This window comes from Lemur catta, chromosome 3 (assembly GCF_020740605.2).
Source record: "Lemur catta isolate mLemCat1 chromosome 3, mLemCat1.pri, whole genome shotgun sequence".
NCBI lineage: Eukaryota > Metazoa > Chordata > Mammalia > Primates > Lemuridae > Lemur > Lemur catta.
The window spans coordinates 104,273,043-104,290,951 of NC_059130.1; the positions used below are offsets into that span (position 1 = coordinate 104,273,043).

Consider the following 17,909-nt stretch of genomic DNA (forward strand, 5'->3'; position numbering starts at 1 on the left):
ATTAGCTTTTTCTGATGAATATTTGGTTTTGGACTGTTTCTGCACTTTATCTTTATCCAACCATTGTGCCGAATGCTTGCAGTTGTCAAAAAGAACCTGTTTTTCACCACAGATAATAATGTGGTGTAGAAATGTTCACCTTTATGTCATGACAAGCAAAGAAAGGCAAGCTTCAAGATGATTTCTCCTCTGACACTCGTTTAATTTACCCATCTATCCAGCTTCTTTAAGTTGCCGATTTGTTTCAAATGATCCAATATTGTTGGAATAGTAATGTCAAACCTTTCTGCTAATTCTTGAGTAAGTTGAGATAGATTCACTTCCACTACAGCTTTCAGCTCATCATTATCCACCTTGGTCTCAGGTCACCCATGTGGCTTCATTTTCAGGATTAAAAGGACCAGAACAGAACTTCTCAAACCATCGATGTACTGTGCGTTCATTAGCTACATCCTTCCTGAACACTTCATTGATATTTCTAGCTGTCTGCACTGCATTGGTTCCACGACAGAACTCATATTGGAAAATAATATGAGTTTTTGATTTATCCTTGGTTCCACAAAAAGTGCTCTAAAAAAAAATTCAAAAGATAATCACAAGCCAAACCGTGCATTTGAAAGACTGAGGATGTACCTTCACAATAAAAGTAAAACAAGTGTCAAAGTGAAATGTGTTCTTGCTGACGCATTCTCAGATGAAAGGAGCCCAGGGCTGACGTGATAAGGTTGACCCAGAAGAAAAGTCTAGGCTGGTGGAGCTCAGGGAGGACGTGAAAAGATGGGGGACACAGTATTGTTGCATCGTCTGACTTAGTCCTCTCAACAACCTTGCAAGGGGGATACTAACATCATCCTCACTCCGCAGGTGGGGAAACTGAGGCTCTGACCACACTGCTAATATGTGGTGGAGCCTGAATTTACTCCAGGCCTGTCTGACTCCAAAGCCAGTGCTCTTGCCCACTAGAGGAGGCACCTATGGTTCACGGACACTCTCTCTGGAACAACACAGGGGACGAAAGGACTTCCAGGTACTGGTCTGTGCGGGGCGCCCAGACACAGCCTGCAGGGGGCACTTGCAGTGACACTGCAAGTCTCCCAGCCCTACCCCAACCCACACTCTAGGGTTAGGAGCAGGAGGGTGGGGTCGGCTGCCCAGAACCACCAGCCTGTGCGTCAGACCCACTTGGGGAGAGAAACAAAAGTCGCCTCACCAGTTCAGAAGCACCCGGATCTCTGCTTCCCGCGTGTTGCTCTGCTCCACCCACTGCCCCCAAGCTTCCCTGGGTGGGTGCACGGAGATGTCTGGAGTGCCTCCTTCCCAGCCACATCCCAGGCCTGAGCTGCTGCCTCCAGTAGGCCCCTGTGAAAAGGCTGTGCCAGTCGAGGGTGGTACACAGCCCCCTCCTCCACCTCGGGTGGTGAGCCCTGGGTCGGACAGGGAGGGGACCCCACGCAGGGGCTGTAGGGAGCCTGGGCTGGTGGGGAGGAGACATTTGAGGAGGGAACCTGAAAGCCAGCTGCAAACGGTCAAGCTGAGTGGGGCTTTGATGGGGCCCCGGGGCTGTCTGATTTTGCCCCAGCAAGAACATCTACACATCAGAGCTGCCCAAGCTGCCCAGGTAACCTTGGACTTACCTGGGAAGAGGCTGTGGCAGGTCAACCCCATAGGCAGAGGCCAGTGTCAAAGTTCAATCAGACACTTTGGGCTCTGCTGGGGCCAGTAGGGGGAGCAGGATATATCCAAGGCTGGGAACCCCGAAGCTTGGCCACCAGCTCCCCTGGCCAAGCCTTGTGAGAGGCCCCCAGTGCCCTGTCTGCCACCTCCCACCCCAAACACCTGAGTTGGGGGCCCACGGCGTAGCAGACGGTGGCTGGCGCGAAGCCATTGAATGGAGCTCATGGAGGACATGTAGGCCCCATTGAAGGAAGACGAGTCATTGCTCACGTCCAGCTGGGGCAGCCACATCGCCTCCAAGAAGAGCCTGTCAAAGGTGTTGCGTGTGGAGCCATAGAGGGTGCAGGGGAAGAGGGGCGGCTCTGCCCAGAGCTCCTGCAGTGACATGGGGAAGAGGAATCAGAGAGTCCCCCACCCAACTCCCTAGGCCGGCAGGGCAAGCCCCCGGGGCACAGTGGGAAAGCCCCAGCAAACACACGCCATTCACCCTCAGTAACCGATTACTGAGTGGCTACTATGTGCCAGGCACCGTGCTTGGCATTTGGGATACACACTGAACTAAGCAAAGACCCTGCCCTCAGGGAGCTTAGATTCTAGTGACACGTTCCAGGCCTGCCAATCCACAAATGCAGACACACATGGGATCTCAGTTTCCCCATCTACAAAATGGGAAGATTTTATTCAATAATCACTCAGAGTACTAGGTCTCAAAGTCAGCCACACATTGGAATTGCTGGGGAATTTTAACAAAGGACCGACGCCAAAGTCTCAACCCCTGAGAAACTCTGATTTAAATGGTCTGGGGCATGGCCAGGACACGGTAGGGGTGGTTCAAGTCTTCTCAGCTGATTCTGATGTGAAGCCAAGTTTGAGAAGCTCTACTTTTGAGGTCTCCTGCATCTCCAACATACAAGGATTCTGGAAACACAAATGCACACATAGTGCATACAGAGAGACGCACATGGAAATGCCCACCGCCAAACAGATGCAGGTGCACACCTACACAGACCCATGTACCTGTGCACACACCTACCTGCACAGGTATAAACCGACAGGCCCACACAGGGGATGCAAACACACAGAGGTGCACACGCAGGTCCTTGTATACACACGCAGTACACTAATCTCCAGAGATCCTTCCCCTCTCCCTGCCTCTCAGCACAGGGGGCTGCACTTGGTGGTCTCAGGGTCTGGGAGGTGCCAGAGCCACACAAGGGCCCCTTAAACTTATTAATGCCTTCACCACGATGGGCACCCTGGGGACAGGCTCCCTGAGGAGGATGCAGAAGGCGCCGAGGCGGCCCTTGCTGAGCTATTACACCAAACTCCGGAGGCCTCCTGGGAGCGGAGAGAGGACAGGACAGAGTGTGCTTGGCCAGCTGTCACCGCGGGCCCTCAACGCCTGAGCTCCAGCACCCTTGGGAGAGGCCCAGCCCCTCTGCCCAGCACGGATAACTCCTGTTACCTGCTCACCCATCAGAGCACTAACAACAACTAACATACGACAGCTATAGCTCAGGCATTGTTCTAACTCTGCGCACATATTAATTTATTTAATCCTCTTATTGACACTGGCCGTAGGTACAACCTACTTTACAGTTTATCCTAAGCCTGCCTCGCTGCTGACACTGCCTCACCCATCCCTTCCCTCCCAAACCACAGCGAAGGTTCTCGCTCACATGTCCCCATCTCTTCCTGCCTCCTGAGGACGTGGTGCTTCCCCGCGTGGCCCTGCGGGGTGTGCGGTGCCTCCGGTTTCTAGGAAACTGAGTATAAACTTCTTCCTTCATGACAGTCATTTCTGTCTGCGTGTCGTACCACACCCGACTAAAACAAATCCTGGGTACATTTTAAAACAGCGCCCAAGTCTGACCAGCGCAGAGCACTGCACGATTCTCACCTCCCTCCACCGACACGCGCTGCCTCTATTGATGTGGCTGAAGTCAGAGCGTGGCCGCTTGCTCCCTCCACGGCACTCCTGATGCCTGTCCTGCTAATGGCCACCTATGGCCCCAGATCCTTTGGACATGACCTTCTGCCAAGCCAGTTTCTTCACAGCCACTCTTAGTCTGTCCTCAGAACATTGCTTCTTGAATCCAAACTCAGGATTTTACACTAATTTCTGTTAACATTTGGGGTATCTCAGCTACCACCTAGATGCCCGGATCTTTCTGAATATTGATTTTCTCCCCCCACCCCGGGTCTTTCCCTGGTGTTGGTGCTTTCTCCTCCCCTCTCTCCTGCGGCCACAGCAAATACAAGTGCACCCGCGTCCGAGTCAGATGGAGCCGGGGCCAGCTGTGCTGCCTCGGACAAATCACCTCCCCTCTCTGAGCCTCAATAGTTCCACCTGTTGGAGGGGAGGGACCCACAACCGCCTCGCAGGACTGTTGAAGAGAAATGAGATGAGATATGAACAGCACACACTTGGTGCTAAATGACGGGCAGCTTTTGTCGTGGTGGACATAGAAAATAATGGGCCCCGGATACTGTAACTTAGACTTTAGTGAAGTGATGGCTGAACTCAGATGCTTTGCGTCACAATACTCTTTAACGAGAGGCTTTGTGAGGAAATGAGAGCAGTTGACACAGTGCTTTTGGGCTTACAAAGCTGTGGGCCAGTCCTTTGTCAAAAGGGTGAGGAAGGAGACTGAGGTGATTGGTAAATATTCCTATGTCGGTTTCCATAAAGCCAGGAAGAGTGAAGAGCACCCACCCAGCGGGTTAGACCTAGTTCTGTCCTCTATTTCGGTCAGTCTGCTCTGTGAGAACGGCAACCCCACCCTACTCACACTCTCACAAAATAATTAACGGTTGAAAAACTCTCCTGCAGTGGTCAGTCTCCATTATCAAAAGGTTAACTGTTATCCTGTGGCTGTTACCCTTGACCTTCGCGGGTATGATGGTAACAATATTGCTTTTGTATATCTGTCGTGGGAATTTTTTGTGCTCACTGGTTCGGGAGTTATAAGAGTTTGTACCTGTTGCACCTACACACCTGCTCAAAGAATTTACGAGTTTTAGTAATAAGGTGCACACTAGCACAGTGGCGTTCGGGACCTCATGGGCTGTGTTCTGTGACTTCACCTCCATAAATGCAGCATAAATTCATTGGCCGCTCAGGGAGAATGATACTTTTTGTCTTAGTTCTCTACCTTCCAGCCTATTTGAGAACAAGAAAATAAGGGACACTAACAGGTTCATTCCTCTACCCAATTCTAATCTTGTTTCCTGCTAACTAGGCACCCAGGGGTGGAGCCCAACCCTCTGCCTGTCCTCTCCCCCAGGGCCTGGGGACTCCGGGACAGTGGCCTCCCCGCCCAGCACTGTCCTGGCACACCCACTGGGCTCCAACACAGCCTTCTTGGCAATGTGTTGACAGCAGTTATGCAGACAGACTCCACGTAGAAGCAGCCAGGCTGTGTGATGACCTTGATGCCACTCCCCTCGAGGAAGTCCTGGAGACATTGACTATTCTCGCCATCTGCAGGGACAGACCCAGACCCTACTGTGGCCAGTCCCTGTGCAAGGGGCTTGACCTGTATCGGTTCCCTTCATCACCATGACAGCACCGTGGGGAGGTATTATCACCCTCCTTTACTGCGGAGGAAACAGGCAGAAACAGTGGCCCAGAGAGGGTAAGTAATTTGCCCAAAAGCACACAGCAAGTATATAGGTTGTAGCACCCTGAGAAATGTGAAGTTGAAAATATTTAAATAAATACATGGTCAACAAAGATGGAGCTGGGCGTGGCAGCTCATGCCTGCAATCCCAGCACTTTGGGAGGCCAGGGAGGGAGGATGGCTTAAGGCCAGGAGTTTCAGACCAGTGTGGGCAACCTGGTCTCAGTGAGACCCTGTCTCTACAAAAGATTTTTTAAAAAATTATCCGGGCATAGTGGTGTGTACCTGTAGCTACTTGGGAGGCTGAGGCAGGAGGATCACTTGAGCCCAGGAATTCGAGCTTGCTGTGAGCTATGATGATGCCACTGCACTCCAGCCTAGACAACAAAGTGACACTCTGTCTATTAAGAAAGAAAAGAAAAGAAAAGAGAAGAGAAGAGAAGAGAGAAGAGAAGAGAAGAGAAGAAAAGAGAAGAGAAGAAAAGAAAAAACAAAGATGGGATGTTTCCTGGGTCTGGGAGATAGTCCACTTCTACACAACTGTGCTTTAACCAGGGATGGATAGAAACTTACATGTCTAAAGAAAGACATGCAGCCAGACATACACACGTGCTTATACATGTACACAGGCCATGTATGCATAGTCAGGCAAAGACCTCTGAAGAAAGACAAACCCCAGTACATGCACAAAGTTGCACAGTTATACAAGCTCCATACACGCGCGCGCGCGCGCACACACACACACACACACACACACACACACACACACACACACAGGCTCACACACACACACACCCTCTATTCCCCAGTCCTAGATTGGGACACCAAGGTTCCATCTTGTCCTTCCCTGGGGCTGTCACCCTCGACTCCTCAAAGTTCAGCTTGGAGCCCTCCACTCCAAGGAAGCTCCCTCCAACGTCACGCCCAGCCCCATGGCCCATGGCAGCCAGCAATGCCCTGCATGTAGCTCTGGGGCGTCCAGCAGTCAGAGCCCATGTGGAAGCTGGCACAGCCATGACAAGGGACGTGGGGAGAGACAGCATGGAAATGCAAGGGTCAGTATGAAGAGAGAGACATTCTGAAACACTGACACAGATGGTACATAGACATGTGGAGATAGCTCAGATACAGACATCTCAACACACACAGCCACACGGGCCCTGGTGAGTATCCACAGGACATGCAACCTTGGATGTACACCTGGGTGTCCCCCAGAGATGCACGCATCCCACATGACCATCCCTGAGTTGGGGGCTCATGGCTGTGTGGCTCCTACCCCTCCTGGCTGCCCCCCCCCCGTGTTTCCATTGCAGGAGGCTCCCTCTCTTCCTCCTTGGGGGTCATGTCCCCAGAAGCCTGGGTCCCAGTGCCCATAAGCAGAGGGCTGAGTAACTGATCAGGGCCAGGCAGGGTGAGGAGAGGTGTATTCTCTTCAGGTGCAAGATTTAAAGGGAACCAGAACACTAACCAATCAAGATAAATACCATTTCATGCATTCTTTTTATAAAGCAAAAACATCCATGGAAAATAAAATATAAAACTTTTAAATAAAGACAAGATCAGTAACAGTGATTAGACCCCAAGGCAAAAAGGAAAATCAACGATACCAAAGCTGTCTTTATTTAAAATAGCAATTTTTTTCATCATGGATTTTTTGGCATTAATTTTGATTTTTTAAAATATATTAAAATGGTATTTATCTAGAGAACTAAGCCTTTTGCTTTTCCCTTAGGTTTTGCACTCAAGGCAATACCTGCCTCACCCTCGTCCTGGATGACTCCAGCTCCTTTGCACTAAACAAATGAAGTGTCCTAGAGGCCCAGAGAGGCCACAGCTGGCCCAGGGCACACAGTACGGGCAGGGGGTGGAGGTGGATGGTGGAAACAAGTACCCCCAGCTCCCAGTCAGGGAGAGCCAGTGCTCACTGACCTGGCTCCGACCACAGCCAACCCCAGGTCTGTGGACATGAGCAGGTGCCCACATGACTCCAGGCTGGCCCTGAACTTGGTGCTCAGGGGAAAGGAGCCCTCGCTGTCCTGGGTCTGCAGCCAGAGGACCAGCTGGCGGAGGGGCAGGGAGGATGGAGGGTGCTTAGGCACAGGAGCCCCTAAGCCTGGGTGCTTTACCACTCCCTGCCCTGCCCCTCCCGCTTCCCACCCACCCCTGCCTAGTTCCTCTGGACTGTCCAGCCACTGCGTCCCAAGGACTGAACACACACTTACAGACCTCCCCCAGGCAAGGAAACATAGGAAAATGATAAAATTATAAATGCACCTTCCACAGGCCCACATGGCACAAAAGCAGACATCTTAAATAACTTTCCCAAGACCACATGGCATGTGACGAATGAATCAGAAATATGAGCCCTGGTCTGACTCCAGCGTGGGTACTTCTTCCATGACGTTGCTGGCATGGAAGCAACCCCATGAGGGATGCCAGCCCTCCTCCTAATGCCAGGCTCTGCCCAGCGTCTATGCAGACATAGGCAATGTTTATCTGGCAGCCATGTGCACCAGGGAAGGCACTGGGCCCACTGCCCCAAATCGCAGTGCTCAGCTGCTTGGGCCTCTTCCAGCCACCGCAAGGACCACCTTTTATGTGGTTGCTGAGCCCCAACTCCGTCTGCCAGAGCCCCAGGCCTCTCGCCACACCCACCTCCACCTGCCTGCACGAAGGTGGAGAACAAGGGCACCTGGTGTCACAAATGGTCTCCATGCACTGGACATGTGGAGAATAATAAATAAGAAAACGAAAAATAGGGACAAAGACCTGCTTCTGAAGTTTGCTCTAAAAGTTTCCTTTAGGTCTTTATCTTCATAGGCTAAAAACACTAGCCCAGCTTTCTTGATCTCAGACCCCCTATTTGAAGCTATTTTTTAAAATTTCCTTTTAGTTATGCTATTAGACATTTCTTTGTCATAAATCATTTTAGTAGTGAACTTCAGTTTTCTAGATGCTTTGGAAATGCACAATATTCCAATATTACCTCAGTGTTGTAAAACCCTGCCCACCTCAAATCACTCAAGAATGGAAGAAAAGGTAGCCAATATTCAGAATAAGAAAAATATATTGTGTCATAATATGTGGTTAAACTATAACATATAGCATATATAATTTATATAATACGATATGAAATTCCACCTTGAACGTTTATGTAAAACTCCTTCTATAGTTTATGCCATTTTAAAAATACTATTTGGATTTCACTAAAAAACACAATTTTAAAGTCTCCTGGGACCTCCTCCCTTTTCTTTTTCAAGACTTTAATCTTCTCTGATAACGACTGCCTTTAATGTTTTCATTAAAACATCCTCTGATTTTATTTTAATTTTTGGTGTTGACCTATCAGCACTAGCCCTTCAAGGGAAAACCTTTTCTGAAGAAGAACTGGGTAATACAATTCTCACAATACAAAATGTGAGGTTTGAAAACATTTGAATTTCTAATAACACTTGCATTATTTGGAGTCGCTCTGCTGCCCAGGCTGGAGGGCAGTGGTGTAGACTCCTGGGCTCAAGTGATCTTCCCGGGTAGGTGGGACTACAGGCGCACCCCACCAGGCCTGGCTAATTTTTTTTAAAAAATTTTGTAGAGACAGGGTCTCATTATGTTGCCCAAGCTATGAACAACTTGGGACTCACAAATCTGCCTGGGGCACATGGAGTCCCCACATTCAACTTGGTCAAGGAAGAGACAGATTTCAAGGTGAAGTTTGTCACCACTCATGAGTATTTATTCTTGCTGAGGCTGTTCTGCTTGAATCTAATCAGGCTTTATAGACAGACGCCCCAATTCACAGGAAATACAGGAGATGGAGGGGCAAATTAACTGATATCAAGTGGAAATAATCAGGCCAATTCAGAACGTGCGACAGCTCGCAATTCAACCCTCTCAGCCTCACAGAAGGAAGCGGGAGGGAAAACCATTAAAGAGATTCAAACACATAACAATTGCCTACAATGTGTGGTTCGCAATTAGGGCATAGTTTGAAAACATCAGCTCTAGGAGACATTTTGGGGGAAATTGAGGAAATTTGCATAGGAACTATGTCTTACACGATATTAGGGAATTACTGTTACTTTTTTTTTTTTAGGTAGAATAATGATATTGTGGTTACATAGGAATGTGTCCTTTTTTTCAGAGATGCCTGCTGAAATAATTAGGAGTTTTGTGACAGGATGTGCTTACTTTGAAATATTCCAGGAAAAAAAAAAATTTAGATAGATAGATGGTGAAATATGGCAAAATGTTGACGAAAATTTACCTCGTGTTTTTGCTTTTCTCTCTGCTTGAAATTTTTCATGGCAAAACATTAAAACATTCTTAAAGTCTGTAATCTTAGCAATGGACCCAGGTAAGTGTCTTTAATAATTCACTTGTGTGATGATGGCTTCCCAAGCAAATGAACATTTCTGACATTTTGAAACTTCTCACTCAGGTTGCTATCATCCTGTTGACACTAACCATGGTGTTTCTATGTCGGGGAATTTTGCTCAGGAGACTGTCACTTGACCATGAGACAATGTGCATTTTAAAACGCTTACTTATAGCCTGGGGAACATAATGAGACCCCATCTTTACAAAAACATTTTTTAAAAAATTAGCCGGGCATGGTGGCACGTGCCTGCCTGTACTCCCAGCTACTTGGGAGGCTGAGGCAGGAGGATCGCTTGAGCCCAGGAGTTCGAGGCTGCAGTGAGCTATTATGATGCCACTGCACTCTAACCTGGGCAACAGAGCGAGATGCTGTCTCAAAAAGTGCAATAAAATAAAATGAAATAGTTACTTTACTTGGATTTTAAAACCTCAGCTTACAAAAGTGCAGTTTCTCCAAGTTGTTCACAATTTAAAAACTTTTTTTTGTTAAGGCAGCCTCTTCTTTCAGCCAAAACATTCCTCAGCTTCTCTGTAACTCCCCTCACCTCCAAGATCTTCAGCATTTTTCAAATTTCTCTTGCCAAATCAAGACGTAAAAAGAAAGCCCTCATTTGAGACCCAACATTTTTTTTACACTGACATATGGAAGGCTCTCTATAAACATTTTACCTGGGCATGTGACAGGGGAGTCTTTTGAGGTACAGAGATAGTTTTCTATTCCTCCATGACCAACTGTCCCTCTGAGGAAGTAGCCAGAAACCAGGACAGGGTCTCGCTGTGCCAGTCTCCTCACTCCCCAACGAGGGGTCCATGACAATTGTCCTCCAGCCACAGCCAGGCCCATTGCACTTTCAGGGAAAGTACCTGTCCATGGTTTAAAAAGCTGGTGTTCACAAGGAGATACCACTTCATCTTCTATAGGATGGCTGTTATCAAAAATAAATAAATAAAATAAACAGAAAATAGCAAGTGTTGGTGAGGATGTGGAGAAATTGGAATCCACGTCCATTGCTGGCAGGAATGTAAAATGCTACAACTGCTGTGGAAAAACATTATGGCAATTCCTCTGAAAATTAAGCCATATGACCCAGCAACCCAATTCCTAGGTATATTCCCAAAGAGCTGAAAGCAGGGACTCAAACAGATTAGGTGAACACCAGTGTCCAGAGCATGGTCACAGCAGCCAAAAGTGAACATGTAAATAAAATGCGTGTATAGGGACAGTGGAAGATTATTTAGCCTGAGAAAGGGATGGAGTAGGCAGACCTGGGACCTGCTTTGTGAAGTGACAGTTGAGGAGACTCTGGTGCTCATCATGGCCAATGAAAAGCCTGAGGAAGAAGTTGAGACACAACAATGGTCATATTAATTAGAAGGTGGGGGGAGGATGGTTCCATGGTGCAATTTAAGATTAAGAGGCATACACCACTTAGTAAACTAAAGGGAACCTATTGTGAATGGCAGGGTTTGTCAGTGAGGCAGATCAGATTCTGATTTTTTTTTTTTTTGAGACAGAGTCTCACTTTGTTGCCTGGGCTACAGTGCTGTGGCATCAGCCTAGCTCACAGCAACCTCAAACTCCTGGGCTCAAGCCACCCTCCTGCCTCAGCCTCCCAAGTAGCTGGAACTACAGATGCCAGCCACCATGCCCGGCTAATTTTTTTTTGTTTCTATTTTTAGTTGACTGGCTAATTTGATTTTTTTTTTTTTGAGCCAGAGTCTCCCCCTGTCACCCCAGGTTGAGTGCTGTGGCATCAGCCTAGCTCACAGCAACCTCAAATTCCTGGGCTCAAGTGATCCTCCTGCCTCCCGAGTAGATGAGACTACAGGCGTGTGTACCATAATGCCCAGCTAATTTTTCTGTTTTTAGTAGAGACAGGGTCTTGCTGTTGCTCAGGCTGGTCTCGAACTTCTGACCTTGAGCGATCCTCCCTCCTGGGCCTCCCAGAGTGCTAGGATTACAGACGTGAGCCACCACACCTGGCCTCAGATTCTAATTTGACAGGCAGCCAATCAATAAAACGCACACACCTGCACAGGTGCAAATGGAGGCTGAAGATGCAATTAATGTGTGCCAGCAGCAGATAGGAGGTATCTACTACAAAGGGAACCTGCTACTGTGCTCCAGAACCCTGTGCCACAATTCAGTTCTATCGCATCCTGCTACAGTATAGTTTTCTCTATGCTTTCATTTTTCATTTCCCCATTCCTTTACTGTTGTATATAAAGTAACTGGTGTACATGCAAGAATATTGCTTTTTTTTTTTTTTTTTTTTGCTAAATGGCCAGTGGTATGTTTTGGTGGACATCAAATGGAGACAGGATGGGGAAAAATACTGGTTCTGTGAAAATACCCTTTTCCTCCACTAGTGGTGTGCTCATTCAGCTCTCATCTTTACATTCCAGTTAAGTTTTTTGCTCTCACTATTTTACCAAAACAAAATAAAGCACACACACACACCATAAAAATCCTTGCATGCCTTGTTTGATTGGGGAATTTTAATGTTTTTCATTTATCATTGTAAAACCAAGGACAATTTTATAACTTTTTTGTATGGAGCTGTTACATGAAGGGGCAATCTCTTTTTAAGTAGGGATAAATTACTCCAAAAAAACAAAACCTAGTTTTCCCTTAAAGTCAAGTCTCTTGTTGTTTAAATAAACTTTTTGTTTTTTTTTTTTAAAAAGCAATGAAGTCCTGATATATGCTACAACATGGATGAATCTTGAACACATTATACTAAGTGAAATAAGCCAGACATCAAAGGACAAATACTGTGTGATTCCACTTACACGAGGTCTCTGGAGTAGTCAAATTCTTAGAGAAAGAAAGTAGGGAGGGGAGAATGGAGAGTTATTTAATGTGTACAAGATGATGAAAACTTGCAGTTGATGGGTGGTGGTGACGGTTGCACAACGTGGCTGTACTTAATACCACTGAATTATGCACTCAGAAAGGGTTAAAACGATAAATTTTATGTTTTGTATATTTTACCACAATTTTAAAAACCATTGATTCACTTGGGGCCGTGGGGCAGAGACAAGCTCTTCCTCCCAGGGACTGGCGGCCTGAGCCTCCACCCTCCTTCCTCTGACAGACTCTGGGCTCTTATTCCCCAACCCCAGCCTCAGCTGTTGATGGCAGCAGAAGGGGGCAGGAGGAGCCGTTCCCCACTGACGCAGCCCAGCCTGCCCTCAGGAATCTGACCTGGTGCTTTCCCACCCCATGGTTCAAGATCTGTTGGGATCCCATAGCCAGCAAACATAATTCCAAATGTTATAGGGTCAACTAAACAGGGACTAATTCCGCCTTGGTACCAGACCTTACTTTGTTTTCTATTCCAATGAACCAGAAATCATGAGATACCAGGAGCCTTTTACTCCCTTCTTTCTTATCATACGGGAATTTTCCAACTATTGAAGTTGGGTAACCCTAACCCCAGGTCTAGGTGGGGTGCTGATGAATAACTTACATCCTTGACCTGGGGGCCACAGACAGAATTCAAGGGGTCCAGGAACTCATATAGGAAAGTAATTGCATCTTTATTTTCACCAGCCGTGGGCTGAAATTTATTGTTTTCTTCAGTAGGTAGACTGACTATAGGTAGCAGACTGACTGACCATAGGTAGCAAACCGCAGTCACATTAGCAGTACTTGTGTCTTTGTCACCAGTGGAGATCACAGATACCACATGACAGTTGTTGCAGACATCTCAGAAGGAAGGTAATTATTACATTACAGCTGAATACATGTGATCAAAGTCTCTCCATCTGATGCTCCTGCAACACTGCCAGCCAACATCAGGCAGCTCTGTGCCCAGCACATGGCCAGCCACTGCACAGTGGTGTCTCACTGGCAACCCAGGCACGTTAATTGCTCTCCAGGACCCCCTGTCCACGTGGTTTGTTAATCAGTAGTGGAAGGAGGAGAGTCAAAGAGCACCTCGCAGATCCTTTTGCAGTTCATGAGCCCGATGAGCCACAAGCACGTGTTGTAACCTTGTTACAGCGTCAGCACATTATCTGTCCTGGGAGAGGAAAAAAAGAGAACACTTCACAGTTTAACATTCTTATTAAAGCTAAGCAACAACCACCCTCACTGGGGTCATTTTAAAGCAAAATTAAAACTTTGACTTGCCCATATCTAAAATATATTGTCTTATTAATTAATGTATTAATTTAAAAATGTATATACTCCATCTAATGTTTGTTTATTCATTATTCTGAAAACTGTATTTTAATATAATTTGTTTCCTTTGTAATCTTACATATTTTGGTGATCTTATATATTTTACTTCTTGAATTTAAAAACATTCTGAGAAGGGGTTCTCAGGTTTCCCCAGACTGTCAGGGTCCCAAGGCACAAAAGAGATTAAGAACCACTGGTTTTCTGCTTCCCACAGCTTGTTTGATTTTTATTAGTCTTATTTTATCATTTATTATTTTATTTTTGTTTTGTTTATTTTTCATAGCACTTCTCATCTTTTAATATACTATATATTTCTCATTTTAAAATCATCTATTCATCTCCATTAGAAAATGAAATCTATGAGGACAGGAATTACAGTCTGTTTTGTTCCCTGCTATGCTCTCTGGAACATGAAAAAAATGCCTGATACATGTCAGCATTTAAGGAGTACGTGTGGCTGGGTGCGGTGGCTCACGACTGTAATCCTAGTGCTCTGGGAGGCCGAGGTGGGTGGATCGTGTGAGCTCAGGGGTTCGAGACCAGCCTGAGCAAGAGCAAGACCCCATCTCTACCAAAAAAATAGAAGAAATTATCTGGACGACTAAAAATATACAGAAAAAATTAGCTGGGCATGGTGGCACATGCCTGTAGTCCCAGCTACTTTGCAGGCTGAGGCAGTAGGATCACTTGAGCCCAGGAGTTTGAGGTTGCTGTGAGCTAGGCTGATGCCACGGCACTCTAGCCTGGGCAACAGAGTGAGACTTTGTCTCAAAAAAAAAAAAAAAAGAAGTACATGTACCAGCCTGAGCAAGAGCAAAAGAGCAAGAGCCTGTCTCTACTAAACACAGAAAACTTAGCTGGACGTGGGGGCTCACACCTGTAGTCCCAGCTGCTTGGGAGGCTGAGGCAGGAGGATCACTTGAGCCCAAGAATTTGAGGCTGCAGTGACCGATGATGACGCCACTGCACTCTAGCCCTGGTGACAGAGTCAGACCCTGTATGAAAAAAAAGAAGTACTTCCTGAAAAAATGAATGAGTGAATGAGTGAATATGTATAACATACACATTACCTCTCCTGGGAAGGAGCTGTAGACTGATGAAACACTAGTAAAGTTTCATAATTCTAAATATTCTTTAAGACCTCAGTTCCCTCACCTATAAAAGAAAAATTATATAATACCTACTTAAAAGGGTTATGTGAGGATTTAATGAGATAAGTTACATAAAGAGCTCATCACAGTGCCTGACACTTAAAAATTAATAAATGGTAGAGATTATTATCTAGAACTATATACAGTGTTTGTTACAAGTCTATAGATTTAGTCATAATGTCCTAAATTTGAAATTAAGAAAAAAAATAAAACCAATGTCAAGGAAGTTGGACCACAGAGATGACAATAAATCAGGCTCTTGGTGACACAGTTGAGCAGCTTCATCAAGCCTCATCTGATGCCAGACTCTCCTCTAACCTTCTTAGTCATGTAAACAAATAGATCCTCTGCATTTTTAAACCAGTTTGAATTGGGCTTTCTGTTGGCTGTACCTGAACAAGCATCCTAAGTGACGTACAAGGCCATGAGCAAAAGCACATGTTTCATCAATCCATACAGCAAATATTTAACCAGCACTTACACTTTACCTGGTCACTGGACAGACCCAAGGGTTAATAGAGCCCTGCCCTTCCAGAACTCACCCCATCTGCTAAGAAAGACAGAAAGAACACAGGTATCTGTCACCCTACTTTGTGTGATGGACGCAGTGGGTCAGCACCCTTCCTCCAGGGTGCCACCCCAGGGCCCCTGGCAGCCAGGACTCGGGCAATTTAGGTTTGGTCAATCAGATTCGCTCTCACAAGATTTAGAAGGTGGAAGAGAGATAGAGGCCACCTTCCTGTTGCTTTTGCCATTTCTGCCCACAGCTGTGGAGATATCTCGTTTTTCTGCAGCGCAGTTAGTAAAGAGTGGCTTCCCTAGATGGGTAGATATCAAGAATAAGACACGCATACCTGTTCGTTCCACTGCCAAGGGCTGCAGCAGGCATAGAGTGGTACATCAGTAGCAGCCTCCCGATAATGGTGGCTTCCTGGTGGTGGCAGTGATGTGATTCTGGAGCTGGTGGCTTTCTGATTAGAGCAGTTCTCATGAGGGTCTAGCCCTGGGAGCTGTTCCTGAAACTGCAACTTAAAGTCTGTTTCTTCAGCCTACCCAGTGATTCTGTGAGTCACTTAACACCCTGACAACCTCTCTTCTGTTTAAACCAGGCAGCAGGGATTATGTTGGATGGCACCGCCATTTAACCCTCTCAAAGCTACACACCCTTTGGCCAGGCGCGGTGGCTCACTCCTGTAATCCTAGCACTCTGGGAGGCCAAGGCGGAAGGATAGGTAGAGTTCAGGAGTTTGAGACCAGTCTCAGCAAGAGTGAGACCTCATCTCTATTAAAAATAGAAAGAAATTAGCTGGGCAACTAAAAATAGAAAGAAAAAAATTAGCCGGGCATGGTGGAGCACACCTGTAGTCCCAGATACTCAGGAGGCTGAGGCAGGAGGATTGCTTGAGCCCAGGAGTTTGAGGTTGCTGTGAGCTAGGCTGAGGCCATGGCACTCTAGCCCAGGCAACAGAGGGAGACTCTGTCTCAAAATGAAATAAAATAAGCTACACCCTTGGAGAGATTTTTGACAGCCCCTCTCACCAGCCTACCCCCACCCATTTCCAATCCATCACCAAGCCCTGATGTGGCCTAATATTTCACCTCCAAAATATTACCATCCATCCTCTTCTTCCTCTATCACTGCTACCTTCATCCAGGTCACCACATCTCTGCCTAGACTGCCACTAATATCCTCCACATCTGCCTGGATGCACTCTGCCACCAAGCCAATGGCCGCAAGACATCCAGAGTGAGAGTTTCTGCATCCCCAGAACAGAGAGCCCAGTGGCAGCTTCACACACACAGTCACCTGACTCCTGCCACGTCCCCTGCAGGGGAAGGCTTGTCTTTTCAGTGAGCTGTACTGGGTTGGCCGGGTTTCCCTGTGGAAAAATACGAACTTTGACTTCTACTTCACCCTGTACACAAAAAGTAATATGGGATGGATCATAATCATATACCTACATATAAAAAGCAAAACAATAAAGATTCCAGAAGAAAAAATAAAATAATGTATGATGGGGGGAGGCCAAATTTTCTTAATGAGGGAAAAATAAGCACCTTACAAGATTAAAAAATTGAACTTCATTAAAATGAAGAACCGCCATCCATCAGAAGACAACATTAAGGGAGTGAACAGATAAGCAAGAGATTAAGAGAAGATATTTGCAAAATATAGAGCCAATAGAGCACTCGCTTCCTGAGTAGCCTCCACAAACCAATAGGAAAAAGACAGACCTCCCAACTTAAAAATGGGCAAAAGAGTTAAACAGGCACTTTACACAGACCAAAAGAGTCCAACACGAAACAGCACCCAACGTCACTGTTCAGCAGGGAGATGCAAATGAAGATTACAAAATACTTCTACATTCTTGCTCCGGACCTCAGCTCCAGGAGCCCGTCCTCAGAGAAGCTGTCCATTCGCTTTCAGGTAGGCTGGATCTTCCTGTTACAGAAGCACATGGCATTGGCTACCTTTCCATCACGGGTCACTGGCTGTGAAATGGTCACGTGGCCGGTCACATGGTCACGTGGCTGACGATCACGTGGAGGTCACCTGAAAGGTCACATGGAGGTCACATGGGCTGTGAGTTAGGGTTAGGGTTAGGGTTTAGGGTTTATCGTTATGGTTTGGGCTAGGGTTTGGGTTTCGGCTAGGGTTAGCGCTAGGTTTAGGGTTGGGTCAGGGTCAAAGGCTGTGAAATGATCACGTGGCCAACATCATGGTCACGTGGCTGGTCACGTGGAGGTCATGTGAAAGTCACATGGGGGTCACCTGAAGGTCACCTGAAGGTCACGTAATTGTCACGTGGGCTGTGGGTTAGGGTTTAGGGTTTATGGTTAGGGTTTGGGCTAGGGTTTGGGTTACGGCTAGGGTTAGCCCTATGGCTAGGGTTG

General features: G+C 46.8%; 1 pseudogene; it reads left to right on the plus strand.

Annotated features, from left to right (window-relative positions):
• The first annotated feature begins 10,989 nt into the window (after positions 1 to 10,989).
• LOC123634875 lies at positions 10,990 to 12,881 on the plus strand (annotated as a pseudogene).
• The last annotated feature ends 5,028 nt before the right edge of the window (positions 12,882 to 17,909 follow it).